General features: G+C 39.5%; 1 protein-coding gene across 25 annotated transcripts in view; it reads right to left on the bottom strand.

Moving 5' to 3' along the window:
• Dtna (dystrobrevin alpha) overlaps nucleotides 1–17,127 on the bottom strand; it is a 370,573-nt gene that overhangs the window by 195,445 nt on the left and 158,001 nt on the right. For 24 of the 25 annotated variants that reach the window (XM_076554816.1, XM_076554802.1, XM_076554820.1 and 21 more), the window contains one exon: nucleotides 9,006–9,132. The exons of the other annotated variant lie outside the window; for it this stretch is intronic. The gene's annotated coding sequence lies outside the window, so the exon portion shown is untranslated. The remainder of the gene's footprint in view (nucleotides 1–9,005; nucleotides 9,133–17,127) is intronic. 25 annotated transcript variants of the gene reach the window in all.

Here is a 17,127-nt window from a genome sequence, read left to right as displayed (position 1 = left end):
TGTTCACATCTGTACAGGAAAATGTACACAGTGGAGAGCAGTTTCTTACTTAAAGAAAAATAGTATTCTCTGCAAAATGGAAAGCCTGGCCCTTGGCTGCTCTTCCAATCTCACCATGTCTGTCCTGAAGAAGGGAAACCTCTAAAGGTCAGAGGAGTGGAGTCTGAGGGTCGAACTATGTCTCCATGCTAACATTTCTTTGATATCTTATTTTTGCCCTTGAAAATGAATCGTCATTTTGATTTCTGCTCAATAGTTTACTTGTTACTGTTTTCATATAACAGTACAACACTCTCAACCTGTAAAATGTAAAACATTTAAAGAAGAGGTGATATTCCCTCTTGGGGCTTTGAAAGCCACCATCTCCATGTACTACCCCAGACTGAAAATAATGGACTTCCTCATGCCCACCATCACTCTTAGGTGTGTATGGCTGCTTCCTTATCACTGGTCTCTACTCCTATTCTCCTTGTTTCCTTCCACATTGCTTTTTAAGGCAATAGCTTTTTACTACAAAGCATTTAGACAGGTTAGACTAGAGTCACTCTGCTACTGTGGCTAGTCTTAAAAATCTACCAGATATGAGAAGGACTTTATTATTGTAAGTTTCCTTCGTTTTTATGATTTAATGAGCTACTTCTGAGGGAGCTGCTGCTTCACCTGCTGTTACAAACACTTGGCATGACTGAGTGTAGACATAAGGCTAAGGTCACCCAGCTGAAAAGAACATCAGCGTTTCAGTTATCCACTGATGCCCTGGTGGACCCTGACATCCCTCTGCTGGTTACCTGGCAACCACAGATTATTGCAGATAGTATATATTAAGCATGACCTCTGGGCACGGACACAAAAGGGAGTCTGCATATTTTCACGAGAAGGCGATCATGAGCTGTCTAGAATGACTTTAGAAGCATCAAAACCTGAGGGCTTCGTCTGCTTCAGAAGCTCTGTGTGCTTACAGGTTACGGCCATGCACACTGTAGCCTTAGAGCCAGAGGATGGAGAAGTCCTGTCTACAACAGGGAAGAGTTCCTATTCAGACCTGAGTTATAGGAAGACGTAAGCTCTCATTTATAGGTACCTTATTCAGGTACCACGAGTGCATGGGAAAGCTTTTACATTAGGCTGTTTTAAACATTGTACTTAATGTCTGAAAACTTTTCCTGAGAAAGCTTTCTTGGGAAAGGAAAGAAAAAGGTACGGTGGGAACATGCCAGGGCTGCAGGGGTGTGGGCTGTATCTTACATGTGGTGGTACCACCAGCACAAAGAAAGTCTATGAATTAAATGTGGCTCAATGTGTTGTTGATGAAACACAGCCTAGTTAACCCATGAGAAGTCTGATGCATCCAGTTAAGAAGAATGTGACCTTGTGTTGACTTCAGTGATGCTGTTGTCTCCGAATGGACCTTTTATGGATGTTACTTCCCTCAGAATTTCAACTTCAGAACAGAAGCCATGTGACCCTGGAGTTGCTTACATACTAAGAAGACATGGGATAATCAGAAAATGTTTTCATAGAAAAAAGACAGCCCTCCTACTCATTTAAGCAAATTCACTGAGAAAGATTCTGCAAAACTATTTATTTGAGTCATCTGAAAGCAAGCAGACAGTTCAATCCGTAGCCCATTGTGAGAAAATTGTTAGAAATCCCCAGCACTGAGAATTGTACTACAGACATGCTTTATTCAACACATTCATGCATTCATTTAAGACTTATTTGTTTTTATTTTGTGTGCATGAGTGTTTTGCTTGCATGTATTTCTATGCAGTGCATGTGTGCCTGGCATCTGCCGAGGCTCTGGCCCAGAGCTGGAGTTACAGCGTATAAGCTGCCATGCTGGTGCTGAGAACTGAACCTGTGTCCCCTGCAAGAACAGTCAGTGCTCTTAACTGCTGATCCAATGCTACAACCCCAGCCCTGCACACTCCTTTAAGAAGTGCTGGTGGTATCATTAAATCCAGGGTACATTTTGCTTTCCATCTTTACAAATCTTCCACAATTAGTCATACATATTTACTTTACACCTTTTCTTCTGGAGAAAGGGGAAGGATAGAAATTCTTGATGTTTAAGACCCTGGCCCAAGGGGTGGTTCCAGGGAAGTTAGTCCAAGTTCTTATCAGTCTACGGCTTCAGACAATGCCATTTACATACATATATGTATAGCAGTAGAGGAGAATTTTACACAAAGAGCTCTCAGAACCATACTGTGCTGCCCCTTAAAAGTCTTGTTAAAGAGACATGGTGTTAATTTTAACATCAACTTGAACGTATGTGTACTTGCCAATAAGAAAGTATTTGTAGGCTTATAAATAGCATAGTCCTGGGTAATAAATAAAAGTGTCTACCATGCTTATTGGGCTTACAGGACTCAATGGGAAAGCTGATTTAGGGTGAGATTTTTCTATAGGAGAAAGAGAGCAATTTTATCAGAAATATGTCCTTGACAAGTTACTCAATTTACCGGAACCTTAGTTATTACATCAAAACTGCCAAAACAACAGCAGCTAATCAGAGGATCATTATGAAGATGAAAAGTTAGGGGGTTCGTGGAGCATCTGCTTTGGTCTTGGCAGATGGCTGCAGTCCTCTCTGGGAGGTCTCCTTCACAGGATGAAGCTCTCCTCTTCCCTTACCAGGGCTAGATAAAACATTATAATCAACTATTTTTGGAATACACAAGCCCATCCCCAAATAAGAGACTTTCCCACTCTGTCAATAAACTAGAAAGCAAGATCACATTGACCTTGGCACAGGAGTGCCACAGAGACCGAAAAGAGCTGGCATTCATCTTTTCTGAAAAACTAAGAAGACAGCCAGACGATATGAGCAATAAGAATATAATTCTGTGAATGACAGGAAGAAGGTTGCTTTTCTTTCTGTTGTCTACGCTAGACTCATTGAGATCTACTCATGATGCCTCCAGAGCCTTGGAACTCACAGGTGAGACTGGCCGACTGTTGGCCCACGGGGATTCCTCAACAGTCTCTGTGAAAGAGTAGCAGCCACAGCTCTTCAGGATCTTGATGTTGCAAGTCACTGAAGAGTGCATTTAGGTGAAGGGACATTTGGAGAGAAGTACGGATGGGAGCAGAGTCTGCGCAGAAGAAGCTGTGTGTATAAAAGTGAAGGCTTGAAGAATACAGTTTAGAAAAGATGAAGATGTTCTTATCCTAGCAATGAAATGATCCGCTGTTAGCCAGCAAAGGTCATGAGCTCCTCAAAAATCTACTGTGCCCACATAATGGAATTCTAAAGAAGACAGGACATAGATACTGTTCTCTGGATGATGGAGCAGTTGAGAGTGGCCATAAGGCGGAAGTCAGGAGTCAGCAAGGGTGACTGGATCACGCCATCTATTATTCGTTAGCTACTAATTATGTGCCAGGAATGATGTTCTGTTGCTTCATGGGTATGATTTCCTAGCTCCTAAAATGGAACAAATGCATCTCCTTAGGCACAGAAGTTCGATAACTTGATCAAAAGCTCACATTTTTTAAATGGCATAAAAGCAGCAGTGATACTTTTAAAATATTAACTTAAGGGTAAAGCATTGAAGAATAGAAATGATGAGACCTGAATATCAGTTAGAGAGCTGATTTTGGTAGTTTTAAAAGGAAAATGGAGAAAAGACATTGAGAAGGGAATTTGTGTTTAATGCACACAAACATAAGATGCTCTTGTGGTATTGGTGTACTGTAAAAATGATATCAATTAAAAAATCATAAACACATTGCTTTTGTGGTTTAAAACTATCTGTGGGTTATGTCACACAGGAGGAAGTGTATCATATGAAGTCCACAGGCTTGGGAGCCAGGATGTCTGGGTTAGAATGTTCATATCCAGCTCACTGAAGCATGGCAAGGTTATTACATCTTCCTGGGCCCAGTATTTTCAAATTTAGCAAAGGAGAAAAGACTGCCTATAATACAAGGTGGCCAAGCATGAAGTTGAATATATGACATGAACTGTCCAGTACTATTGTGTCTTCTTCATCAATCATCAGGTATTTATACAGAAACTACATATAGTGTGCCACTTACCATGCTGGTTCAAAGGGTTACAAAGATAGATAAAGGAGGATTTCTACCTTGAAATGCCACCTACCCGCCCAAAGGTCATAGTTTTCGCTTCAACATCATTACACTCCGGACTATGCCATTGTTAGAACGTCTTCCTGAACTGATTTTGGAAACAGTGATTGAGGAATCTCCATCAGAAGTGGTTCATCAGTCTAAGAACCAGCACCTTGACTGTCTGTACTCCTCTCTTCCATGACTTCACTACCACCTGCTTGGCGCAGGTGATCTTTGATGATGGGTGTTTCCCATCAGTCTCAGGAACATGATGATGTCAGTAACGATATTTTTGGAGCCTTCTCTCATGTGCGAGTACCCATCATTCCAAAGCCAAGCGTCTACTCCATTGCCCAGTTGTGTCCTCCTGGCTAGTTCTTTAAACTCACATATAACAGTTACATAATATCTTATATATTATATAATAACATCATATTTTAGTGAATGTGTTTTCTTTCCCAGTTGATTTTTTTAATTAACTGTATAACATCTCATTTCTACAATCTGGAGATAAATGCTTGTGATTAGAATTTTCAGTATTGTACCAAACTAAAGAAAAGATTTGTTTTGGGAATATCAGGTATTTACTACCTTTTAAGCCACAAAAAATTGCTCAGCCCTGTGCCTCTCAGCAGCAGGAGCATGAAAGGGTCCAAGCACTTCTGTTCCATCCACGATGACATTGTCTGAAAGGATTCTAAATTAGAGAGTTCCGAGTCAACATTAGCATTGGTTGAATAGATGAAAAACACTGGTAGAAGGGACAGTATGTCCTTTCGAGGATAAGCACAGTACATTAGAATGGAGAGATGAGCAGTTGTGATACCCTCTAAGATAAGACAGAAAAAGAAAATGTCTCCATAAATAAATGGGAAGGAAATGAGAACAGCGAGGCCCTTACATTTCACAAAACAAAGTGAGGCACTGAACTGATCAAGTGAGCAGATGCTTTAATACCACAAGAGCCCGTAAGAGCAGCTAGGACAGTGGGGATGAGGCGGATGATTTACCTTTTAAGCAAGACAGACAGACACTGGCCTCCTGACCACTTTGATTTTCAACATATTCAGTATTTATTATAGAAAATCTGAAGCATTCAGATCATAAAAATTCTTAAGGCAGCAAACAATCATTGTTAAGAGGGAGAAGTCAGATTCAACTTATAGATGAAAATCTATGAATAAACAAACACAAAGCTGTAGTTCTAGATGAGGCTGTGCCCCACAAAGACATTCTTACATCAAATATAATGATGCTTATGATATTTAGCATTAAAGAAATAAAAATCATATTTAGAGTATACTTAAAGAATTTTAAACAATCTTTCCATTAGTTTGGGATGGAAAATGGGAAAGGTGACAGTTCTTTTTAATAGTAACAAATTCATGCACTATCATATAACTTAGAATACGGTTTTAAATACATAAGGTTGTTTTTTTTTTATTGTCCCTGCTCCCATTCTTCAAGACAAGATAAAACACAGTTTAGGAAAGGTCTCTGTAAAAGATGTAAAATGTACAATCAATTTGTAAGACAGAATAATAAGAGTACAAACAACCCAACTCAAAAGTGGGCCAGAGATCCAAATGGTCTCCTCGTGGAAGAGACCTTACAGATGGCAAGTGGGCGCATGCACGGAAACTCCCTATCATCTGCCATTAGAGACTTGCTAATTGAGACCAAAGCTACACAACAGCCATTGGAATGACCAAGATCCAAAACACTGACAGCAACAAATGCTCCCAAGAGAAGGAAGCATCAGGGTATGTGTTGATTGCTGGTAGAAATGCACAGCCTCTCACTGCGCTAAACATATGCTTTTTCAGCCCAGTCATCTTGTTCCTTGTTCTTTGTCCAAATGAAATGAAATGCCATGATCACACAAAATCCTGCACATAGAGATTTAAATTAACTTTATTTGTAATTGTGAATAGATGCATACAATGTGGTACATCCAAGCAGTGAAGCATCATTTAGGCTGAAACAGAAGCAAGTCTTCAAGACATGAAAATATAGGAAGAAACTTAAATGCTTGTCCCTGAGTGAAGTAGGGCAATCTGAAAAGGCCGTGCACCCTGTGATTCTAACATGACAATTCAGAAACTGCAAAACTCTGGGTCTGCTAAAATTACCAGTGGGTCTAGCATGGAGGGAAGATTTTTAGGGCAGTAAAAAGTAAGTGATCCAGCAGTGATGGAAACGTGTCACACGTTTCTGTCAAAATGTATAATGTTCACTAATGCGCAGAATTATCTATGGTGGCGAGTCAATGTCGATCAATTGATTGTAATAAACATCTTACCATAGTGGCGGGTATTGATAGCTGGGGAGGCCATGCATGTGTGGGGGCGAGCAGGATACAGGAAAAGCTTGTTCCCTCTTCTCAGTTTTGCTAACCACAAATTGCTCTAAAATAGCAATTATTTCCCTTTAAAAAGGGATGATTCATAACCACAGGATACAATGTGTGATTCTATCGATGAATACACAAGACAGCCAGTGGTGATGCAAATGAGGATTTGGTTTCTGCTGAGAGAACAGACTGGAAGAGGCTGTGAGCTGCTCTTCTGGGGATATTGGCAATGTCCATTTCTTTATTTGATTGATAATAAGCACCTTGTGAATATTGATAGGGGCTTATGCTTTTGGCATCATCTTTGAATCTATAATGTATCTCAATCTTTTAATATAAAGCCTGTGTAAGTTAATGGAAAAAAACCTACCTATGCCTTTAAATTTAATTTCCTGGGAATCACTTGTTTTCTTGAGGTTGGGGGAGAAGCAAGTTACCTCTCTAAAATTTTCTTCCAATAATTTATAAAGAATTAATAAAACATAGGTGGGTCAGTTAGAACTTAGCTAAGAAAAGAAAAATTAAGTATTTAAAACAGAATTCAATCTACAGAAATGGTTCCACAAAGGCTGGAAGAATTGGAAACTAAGCTGGTGCCCTAGATCCCTTTCTATTGCTGTGGGAGACACTATGAGCAAGGCAACTTATTAAAGCAAGTCTCTACCAGGGGGGCTCATGGTTCCAGAGGGTTAGAGTCTGTGATCACCATGGAAGGGAGCATGGCAGCAGGCAAGCAACAGTGTTGCTGGACAACAGCTGAGAGCTTACACGTTGAGATGACAAGAAAGCAACTGGGAAGGTGTGGGATTTTGGAATCTCAAGAGCTGCTTCAAGTGACAGTGACACACCTCCTCCAACAAGCCACACCTCCTAATCCTTCCCAAGCAGTTCCATGGACTAGGGGCCAAACATTCAAATGCATGAGCTTATGGAGGCCATTCTCATTCAAACCACCACAGCTGGGGATTGTGAAGAAACTTCAAGGTATTTATGTAGTCCTAAGAAGCCACAGGCACTGACAGACATTCAGAGTTCTTAAGGACAAAGAAAGAGGTGGTGTCATTGGAAGTCTGGGTTAAAAGTCATGAGGGGAAGCTGGAGGCAATGACTGGAATAAAATATAGCCCAACAGGGATCAGTCCTCAATGTAGCTAGAGCTGGGCAAAACCAGTAATGGACCTGAAGATAAAGACATCACAGACAAGAGCTCAGAAACACACTTCTTATTTCCCTTTTCTTTTCTAGAGTAATGGCTACATGAGCCAAATTGATTTACTAAGACTTTTGAAATGTACTCAGTTTAGCTCTTGGGAATTACAGCAAACAAATCTCTTGAAAATAAAGGAAATCATTACTTTAGTTCTACATTCAATCTTGTAAAGAGAATTTATACACACTTAAGATTATGAGAGAATCTCTTGTTTTCCTTTTGAACTTAATCAAAATAATAAAGGGTATCTTGGTGTTCTAAAAGCAGTCATTTACCCATGCACATGATTTTGATCCTTTATTTCATTTACTTAAAGTGGATGATGAATCTAAATCTGAATTTTAATGAAAGTTGTTCTCAAACATGCAATAATGTCACGTTGACTTGTATTATATCTTCACTGCTTTAAAATGATGCAACAGTTTTCACTTGCATCATTTTTAATGTGGAAAGGAAGCACGAGCTCCTTTTGGATTAAACTTAACCACGGTAGGTGCTCTGGCAGCTGCGTTATTTAGTTAAGAACTGAACATGACTCCATTCTGACGTTCTGGGCATGGCCATTCTTTAACGAAGATAATAAAAGAAATAAGACTACTTTGAAAGCTGCTCTTAGGATGAAGTGGGGATTCTCAATATGACTGCCACTCAACTTCTTCCTTTTCCTCATTCTGCCGAAGGGTAACAACAGGCAATTTCAGGAAAATTCTATATAACTAAATTGCAATCTTTGTCTTTTGTACCATTGAAGGGTAAGTACATTTGATAATTCAACATTGATTTGTTTCTTTATTTTATAGCCAGCAAAACAAGGCTCAGTGTGTGTGTGTGTGTGTGTGTGTGTGTGTGTGTGTGTGTGTGTGTGTCTGTGTGTGCATGTGCTGTCTATGTTTCATTGTACAACACATTGTAGTGTACCTGACCTTAATGTTTCTCATTTTTAATTTAGAACAGGAAGCTTTAGGAATTAGTTATTGACATGCTAGGAAGCCAACATCACCACCATCAATCTTCCTTTTGGTTTATATCATTAGAGCCCGGTTATCTGCTACCTCATCTGGACTTACTACTCTGATATTAAATATATTTCTATATTTAAAAACATTAGGCAATTTTTGGAATAGAATAAAGGATTGTGGATTATTCCTCCAACATAAACCATCTCTCATATAACGGTTCTGATAGTTTCTGTTGTTAGAAAGCAGAAGTGAATTAATGAAGTCTTTAACTGGGAAGTCACTGAAAGTACAGAACTGAACAAAAAACGTTGATACCATTTAACCCCAGTTTTTATGCAAGGAAGAAAAGCACGTTTTCAGAGTTTAGATTAATGTCCGTCTTGAAATGTTTGTCTTAAGCACTCACCTAAAATTCAATGAAGAAACAGCATGGACTTCCCAGAACCATCTATTTTGTTTTCTTTGAAATAGCAGTTGATTGTGGCATTTGAAGACTTCTCAAGTGCTCCCCAGGGCTTATAAATCCTGTTTATCTGTAATAAAAAAAAAAAAAAACCTGCTTTGAGCCATTTACACAAACCTGTTTATTATAGAAACAGGGGCCTGAGTTGGAAGTTCTAGAATATATGGCCTTCTACAAATCCTCCTACACTATTAACAACTTGGAATACCATACGCAGAAACTCAGCTTTCATTAACCAAGACAAATGCACTTTTATTCCAGAAGTTCTTTGACAGATGAGGATGGCCAGGCCTGGAGGCATGAAGTCACCATGCAGGATGGAGCAGCTGGTTAGCAACGTCTAGGAGTTCTTAATATAGCCCTTTATTTTCAGTTGATTAAGAATGAGAAATGAGAGAACATGGATTCTTCTGTTTTCTGAATAGGCAATTTTCTAGAATATTGCACCATCATAATTTCTACTAAAGCCAAGGAAATTACTGCAGAGGTCAGATGCCTCAGAACAACATGTTCTCTGAGAGAGTAAACTTGAGCAGTTTTAAATAGATATCCCACAGGAGCTGACGATTGCAAAGGCAGCCTAAAGTTATTTAATAGTCCATATGGTGATTCTGATATGGAATAATCACATATAAATAGTAAACAGTTCACGTCTCTTAAAAGTGAATGTTTTTCAAAGATGTTGCCTGCTGAGAGAACTTATAATTGACAGGGGCACTCGGTGTTGAAGGTTCCCTGACCCTTGTGGTGACAGTGACCCAGGTACATTACATGCGTCTCCATCAATATCTTTCCCAACACTCTTTTCCACTTCATCTCCTGTATAGCTCTCTTCTCCCTGTCTGTGACTTGCATTGTTATTCCGGGGGCCGATGACTGGAACAGCAGAAATCTGAAGCTCTGCCATTTATGTACTGAGATAAAGCGGGGAAGTGAGGAGAAGGGCAGAAGGTGTCTCCTGAGAGTGGAGATGGGACTGGATGGGAAGAAAGGACCCCAGAGGATGCTGGGTGCCCTCTGCCCCCAGTGCCAGCCCTGTACTTTTTCTCTTCAACTTTCTTTCCCATGGGCTGTCTAAAAGGACCACCATAGTGATTTGAGCCTTAGGCCTGGCTTCAGATGTCTTTTGATTTTGGATCCACATTGAAAACCGTCTAACCATAATCCTTCTTTCCTCTAATCTGAACACTCAACTTCACTTATTATTTCTTAAGATTTATTAGTAGAAGATAACTCCTCGTAGTGCAATTAACCCTGTGTCCATTAGAGTCCACCATCCCCACCTTGTATTACATTCTAGGTACACACAATCTGGCATTAAATGTACTATTGTGGTTGAATTATTTTGCTACTTTATTGTTTTTTTAAAGTACATGTCATAACTATTCTTTTGAAAATTGGTGTTCTGATAGACTAATAATTCCCCTGTATTTGGAAATTAGCTACATATTAAAATATCATCCCCAATCTCATTAGTATTGTTCCAAACCACAGGATGAGGAAGTAAATGGGAACTTATAACACAATCTTGTATTTTCTATGTAATCACATATTTCACATATATGCATATACAGATAAGTTTATCCAGCTGTGACTGGTGACTTCTTAGGTCCTGTGTCCGACTGTTTCTCCCTTCCCTGTCAGTCTCTGAGCACTTTGCAGCTTACCTTGGTAAGACTCATAGCTTTAATAAAAATTCTATCTTGGTGATATACTGACGATGGTGGGGTGGCTGTAGTGTCTTCTCTTTCACCAAGAAGCGGCCCTGCCTCAGCCTGTACCTCAGGGGCAGTGATTAAACACCACCGACGAACACAGAGGTAGATCCATCTCTGCTATGACTGACTTCTGGGCCCTGTGGCATGCCCAGCGTGTCCAGGACTGAATGCAGACAATTCTTTTTACCCTTGAACCTGAGAGTGGCTGCCTCCCAAATGACTGTGAATTAAAGTCATCAATCCTCTTCTCTGGTATGCTGCAGCTTACAGGACATTGAAAAGAAACATTCCTACATGAACGGTAGGTGGAAACAGAAAAGGATAACTTCCTCTCTTTTTATTTTTATTTAAATTATAGGTCCGCTAACTTAAATTCTAGGTTACCTAACTCAGAAACTCAGAATTTCTAGTGTAAGTAAAGTTAAAATTTAGTGTTTGGACATCAGATAAAAATACTATCTCTTGGGCTGGAGAGATGGGGCCAAAGTTGAGAGCATTTACTGGTCATGTTAATGTCCTGAGTTTCATTCCCAGCATCCACGGCAGGCAACTTATGACCACCTGTAATTCAAGTTCCAGGGCATCCTATACCCTCTTCTGACCTCCACAGAGGGTATACATACATACACTCAGACACACACACACACACACACACACACACACACACACACACACACACTAAAATAAATACTCTCTCTTTTATTTAGCTCTCTGGGAAATTTCTAGCCACGGTTCATGTTGAAATTAGAAGTCACTATCTTCCCACAGCCTGCCATAAGAGAAATAGGAGTTTTGTTGACTTTCGATACCCTGCCTTAGGCATATGGTATTAAAGACAGCCGAAGGAGGCAAATTTTTGCTTACTCAGAGAATTACCTCGAATTTGAGCATGGCATGTATAATTTGAATAGGCCATTTAAAAGAAAACACAGAGATTTGGTATTAATCCAGTCAGGGATTTCATTGTCCTTTGCAGTGGTGAATACGGTGAGTGTTATGAGTTCATTATACAGAATTGGAGCAAGTGTTCCCCTCCTACCTTAGTAGGATGTAGACAAGCATGAGATGGAGGCACCTTACTCATGCCCATGCCCAGGTGAGCTGTCTACTTAAAACCATACTCTTGCTGTTTATCTCTGAATGTTCTCCCGTGTAGCATGTCCTTTGTCTGATGCACTATTTATTCACCATCTCTTCACAGTAAAGATAAGATTGACAAAGGCAGGAAATTTGCTCAACACAATGAGGATTCTGTCAAATGGACCTCTGTGGATGCTTTAAAACTCAAGGCGATGTTGGTGCTTAGAGACACGTGGGTATCGTTTCTGTCTCAAGTACTTGCTTTGTTGCCTCAGAGCTCAGCTTGTGATCCAGGAAGGTCTTGGCTGTCAGCAAGTACTTCATGTTATTGTCGGAGGCCTTTGACTCCAAGCTCCTAGGAGAAGGGTGGTGGCCGTGATAACTTAGATCTAGTTTGGCCATCGTGGAAGGGCAACTCACAGGGCAGGTGGACCTCACTCTGGGGGTTCTACTTGCTGACCAAAGCATTACAGGAACTGGCCGTGGCTGGTTGGATGCAGATGTGGCTTCGTCTCATTTCTGTGACAATTTTTATGTCCTCAACAGATATATAGGGAACTTAATTGAATCTCTGAGGCAGGTACAATTTAGGTCTGTGATTTCTTTCTGTCAAAACATCTCGTGACAGCAGAAGTACAGGTAGAATTCACCCTTGTAAACCTAGAAACCTTTACAAGGAAAGTAGAAACAACAGTGTGTCTCACTATTCAGTCTCCCCACCCCTCATACCAGCTGTCCATGAGATACAGGACGGCAAGAAGGTATTTGAACAGTGTAAGACAGTAGCATAGACTTCATTTTCATTATTGCTGTTTTATCAAGGAGGCTAAAACAATCATGCTTCATTTTTCAGGTACAGTACAATAAAACATAAAGCAACATTTGGATAAAATAGTTGTAAGGAATGGGCATGTATGTTGTCAATGCAGGAGATTTTATAACTTAAAGCCAGAGTTCTGCTGACATGCAGGAACTCTTTTTGTTCGTTTGTTTTTTGAGACAGGGTTTCTCTGTGTAGCCTTGGAGCCTTTCCTGGATCTCACTCTGTAGCCCAGGTTGGCCTCGAACTCACAGAGATCTGCCTGTCTCTGCCTCCTGAGTGCAAGGGATTAAAGGTGTGCGCCACCACCGCCCGGCTGCAGGAACTCTTAGAAACCGTTAGGGCTTGCCTGTCCACATCCATTCAGCTAGCAATCTGTTAGCTGTTTTAAAGGTTCTGACAAGGGAGGAGTAGACCATAGAGGAATTTGCAGCTGTTTCCTGGACTGTACCTATCCCCGCCATATCTCCTACGTGTTCCTCTCTGTTATCTCCTGCATTTGAAAGGGCATCATCACGCTCACGTGACACATTCCCTACATCATTCCTGGGCAACTTCTGCAGAGGTGGTCAGTTGCTAAGAACTCACCTAAGTGTTCAGACAGATCTGCCTTCATAAAAATGAAAACTGTAAAAATGTTAGCCTACAATTAATTGAAAAACTGAATTAATTTAAAAATGGAACACGAGGTGGCAGACGACATATAGAGTTAAAACCACAGCAAATTTTCTTTATAAAAAGATGCAAATATGAGAAATTTTGAAAACTGTAACACGTTTACTCCCCAAGACATGCCTATGAAGAGTTTGTACATTTACTTCCATTTCCCCACACATCTGGCATATACACATATGGACATGTATAGCTATAGATACAAACATGTATATACACATACATGTAGAACACATATTTCTGTCACATTGAGGCATTATAATACACATAAAATGGAAGCAGGGTAGAAGGCCCTAGTTTTACCATGATAATAGTGCTTTTTGTAATACAAAGCTTCTAGAGTCCAAAACTTGTATATGCCCAGACATCAAAACATCAGAAAAAATAGGGGCCATTTTCTCCAAAAACGTGGTTAAAGACACCAACTACCTCATTTTGTATTCTTTAAAATAGACTTACTTATCTATTTATTTGTATGTATCTGTGTGAGTTGTGTGTAGGTGTGTGCACGGGAGGGTCCCATGTGCTTACTCGAGGGTGTGGAGGTCAGAAAAAAGCACCCTCCTTCACCCCTTCCTGCTTGTTCTTCTAAGGGTTAACATTTTCTAGGGTAGGGTGGAAGCCAGCAAGCCTCAGTGGTCCTCCTTCATTTGCAGGGAAGCACAGTTTATCAAGGTGGTGCTGGGATCTGAACTCCCATCCACATGATTGGGGAGCAAGTGAGCCTAACTGTTGAGCCATCTCTTCAGCCTCTTGGCATGTGTTTTTATGGAAAACACGAGTACAAAACTAGTGAAAAATCTCATTTGCTTATATAATTGTCAGATTTATGTATCTTGAATTTTCTTGAGATTAAATTCTTTTATGAAAGACAGTGTGAAACTAGAGCTGTGTGCTGGCAAAGGCTTCCCATAGTGATAAACTCATTAGGCCTTGAAACCCCTGTGCTGAAATTAATTCCAGGCAAAGAAGGAAGATTAACATACTTTATGTTGCTTAGGAAAAAAAATGATCCAACCTCAGTCTTTTGTCTTCCACCATTCAGAACCATTCAAATTGATCCAAAAGAAAATTAAGTTGGATTTTGAACATTAAGGGCCAGTGTGTCAAAGATTAGTCTAATTAATTTTTTAGAAGACAATTTTTTAATTAGCTACATGCAGGCACAACACAGATTCTATTGAAATCTCCTGGTAAAATATGACCTTCAAGCCTTGCTCAGAGCTTCTGTCTTTTCGTTTGACAGAGAGATCCACAGCATACCTCTAAGAGGTTAGTGGTAGAGGCTGACCTAGTATAACTGTTTTGATTTTACCGTCGGGTAACTATCAAAACAATTAGAAACCAAGGAAGAAGGGGAAGAAGACATCCATAGAACTGGTTATAGATGTGTAAAGCGAAGTTTGAAATAAAATGATTTCATAAAACATTACAGTAGTGGCATTAAAGGAGAATGGAAGGAGAAGACAGTTAATGCTCACATGCAGACTGGGCTACTTCCTGCAAATACTCTGAATTAACATAGTGTTGAGCACATGGCCTCCCACATAGCTATAAACATTGCTTTTCATTATCTGTGTAGAAGTCAACCACAAAGCCCATCCTTGTGAAATAACATGGATGCACAAAAGGAACAGTTGATGCAATTTTTGCGGCTTGAAAACCAGATTCTCATCTTGTTGCTTGCAATGTATATCTGGATTCATCAGGAGAAATATATTTATGTGCAGAATATAGGCAGGTATTTCTTTAGACAAAGAACTGCTTTTTTCCCCCCAGAAGTCACAGAATGAAAGAACATTAATTCTTGGATTCTGCTTGCCCTTCAGGGGGGTGTTTCTGGCTGGACTGGCGGCCTTGGATGGGCCACATGCCTCCATCTCTCACCTGGTGGAAAATAGGGTCTGAGTTACCATTTTCATGTGATCCAGAGGAAACCATGCCTTTTAAAGAATGAAGAGAAAGTTTTTCCCTCTATTTATGTCAGCAAGCTGCATTGCTACTTTGGAATTAATGAATATAATACCAAGGATTCTCAAACATTTTGTTCTGAAGATCTAAAAGGGTTTCACAAAATGGTTGCTTCAGTTATTAATATATTTTATTCTACATTAAGATTTGTAAATAAAAAATTACCCAGAAATTAATTTATAAAACAGTCATAATTATATACACATAATTAATATGTATATATTATACATAATGTATATACATTATAATATGTGTATATAATAATACAATATAATAATAAGACAAATATTTTTCAAAACAAATATTCAGTGAGAGGTATTAAACAATTGAATATAGTTGGAAATCTAAGTGTCTGGGTTGAGGGAAGCTGCAGGACATTTTTTATGATGAGAAGCATGAAGAAACTTGAGTTGGGAAATATCTCCCATAGGCTCATGTGTTTGGGGACATCATGGAGTCTTTAGAAGGTAGAACCTTGCTGGTGGAAACGGATCACTGAGGGTGGGACCACTTACTCCCTGCTTCCTGACTGTGGCAGCAAGGTAACTAGCAGGCTCACACTGCTGCCACCATGCTCTCCCTGCTGTGTGGAATAATCCCTTCAGGCTATGAGCCATGATAAGCCAGTCACCTTCTAAACAGCTTTTTGTCGGTATTTGAGCACAGCAACTCAGAACAAAGCATTTTTCTAGTCTCTTAGGAAGCTTGTTTTATGAACGAATTTTGTTCCTGGACAGTTTCATGCATGCATATATTACACTCTACCACCCCCATCTCCCTCCAACCCCAGTTAGACCCCCTCTCTTCCATATGAATCTCTTTCTCTTATTCATGACTTCCTCTGAGTTTAATTAGGGCTGTCTGTATGACCCTGGGTTGAGGACCATCCATTGATTTTGGTATAACATTCATAGAAACTCAACAACAGATTGTTTCTTGAGTTAGTCATAGTATGAAATCTAAAAGCAGTTAAAGAACTCTGAGTGATTCACTCATTACCCGGACCTCCGTACTGGGTGACATAGTTTGTATAGATTTTTAGCTTGTGTATGATTATATAATATCATGCATTTGTCATTTGGAAAGTATTGGTTCTCTCAGCACTACAAATATTCCAAATGCTGATGCAGTCCATTTCCAACAATAAAAATTATTGTTGTTACTATCATCATCCCTTTCATCAGAAAAGTATTTCCAAAATGAATTGGGAAGCTGTCAAGCTTATAGCAGCAGATGCAAGGTTCCTCAAAACTTCTAATATTTACTGAAGGTTTCAATTTTATCATTGTCAGAAAATTTTCATTTAATTATTCCCCTGAAGTATTGAGCTTATTTCAATTATTTCCAATGAAGTATTTGTCAGATTTCCATATTCAAATAATCATAGTTAGTCAGCCAGTCGGTCTTTCAAGCAAACATGTTTTTCTGTGTAAGAAGAGTCTGGCACAATTCATGTCACAACAATTATGATTGAAAACACTGATGGTACTTCAACATATAACAAAGTATTTCATGCATGCTTTGCATTTCCTCACAATTATCAAAAGATATGCATCAGGGTTGCAAGATTTAACAAGACATTGTTTTTCCTGTTGTTTGCTCCCCCCCTATATGATGCAATAAATAATATAGAGACTACCAGTAGAGATTGTGACTCTTTAATTTGTAATATAGTTCCAAGACTTTTAATTACTGGTGCTTTAATATCATCAAGACAATGTTCACATAGTACAAAAGGAAAATACTAAGTTAGGTTATTAAAATAGTTCTACTATCAAGGACCCTGGATGACTGTTGAAGACTT

Source organism: Peromyscus maniculatus, chromosome 19, assembly GCF_049852395.1.
Source record: "Peromyscus maniculatus bairdii isolate BWxNUB_F1_BW_parent chromosome 19, HU_Pman_BW_mat_3.1, whole genome shotgun sequence".
Lineage (NCBI taxonomy): Eukaryota > Metazoa > Chordata > Mammalia > Rodentia > Cricetidae > Peromyscus > Peromyscus maniculatus.
The sequence above is the reverse complement of the archived record's forward strand: the minus strand, read 5'-3'. Positions and strand labels throughout refer to the sequence as shown.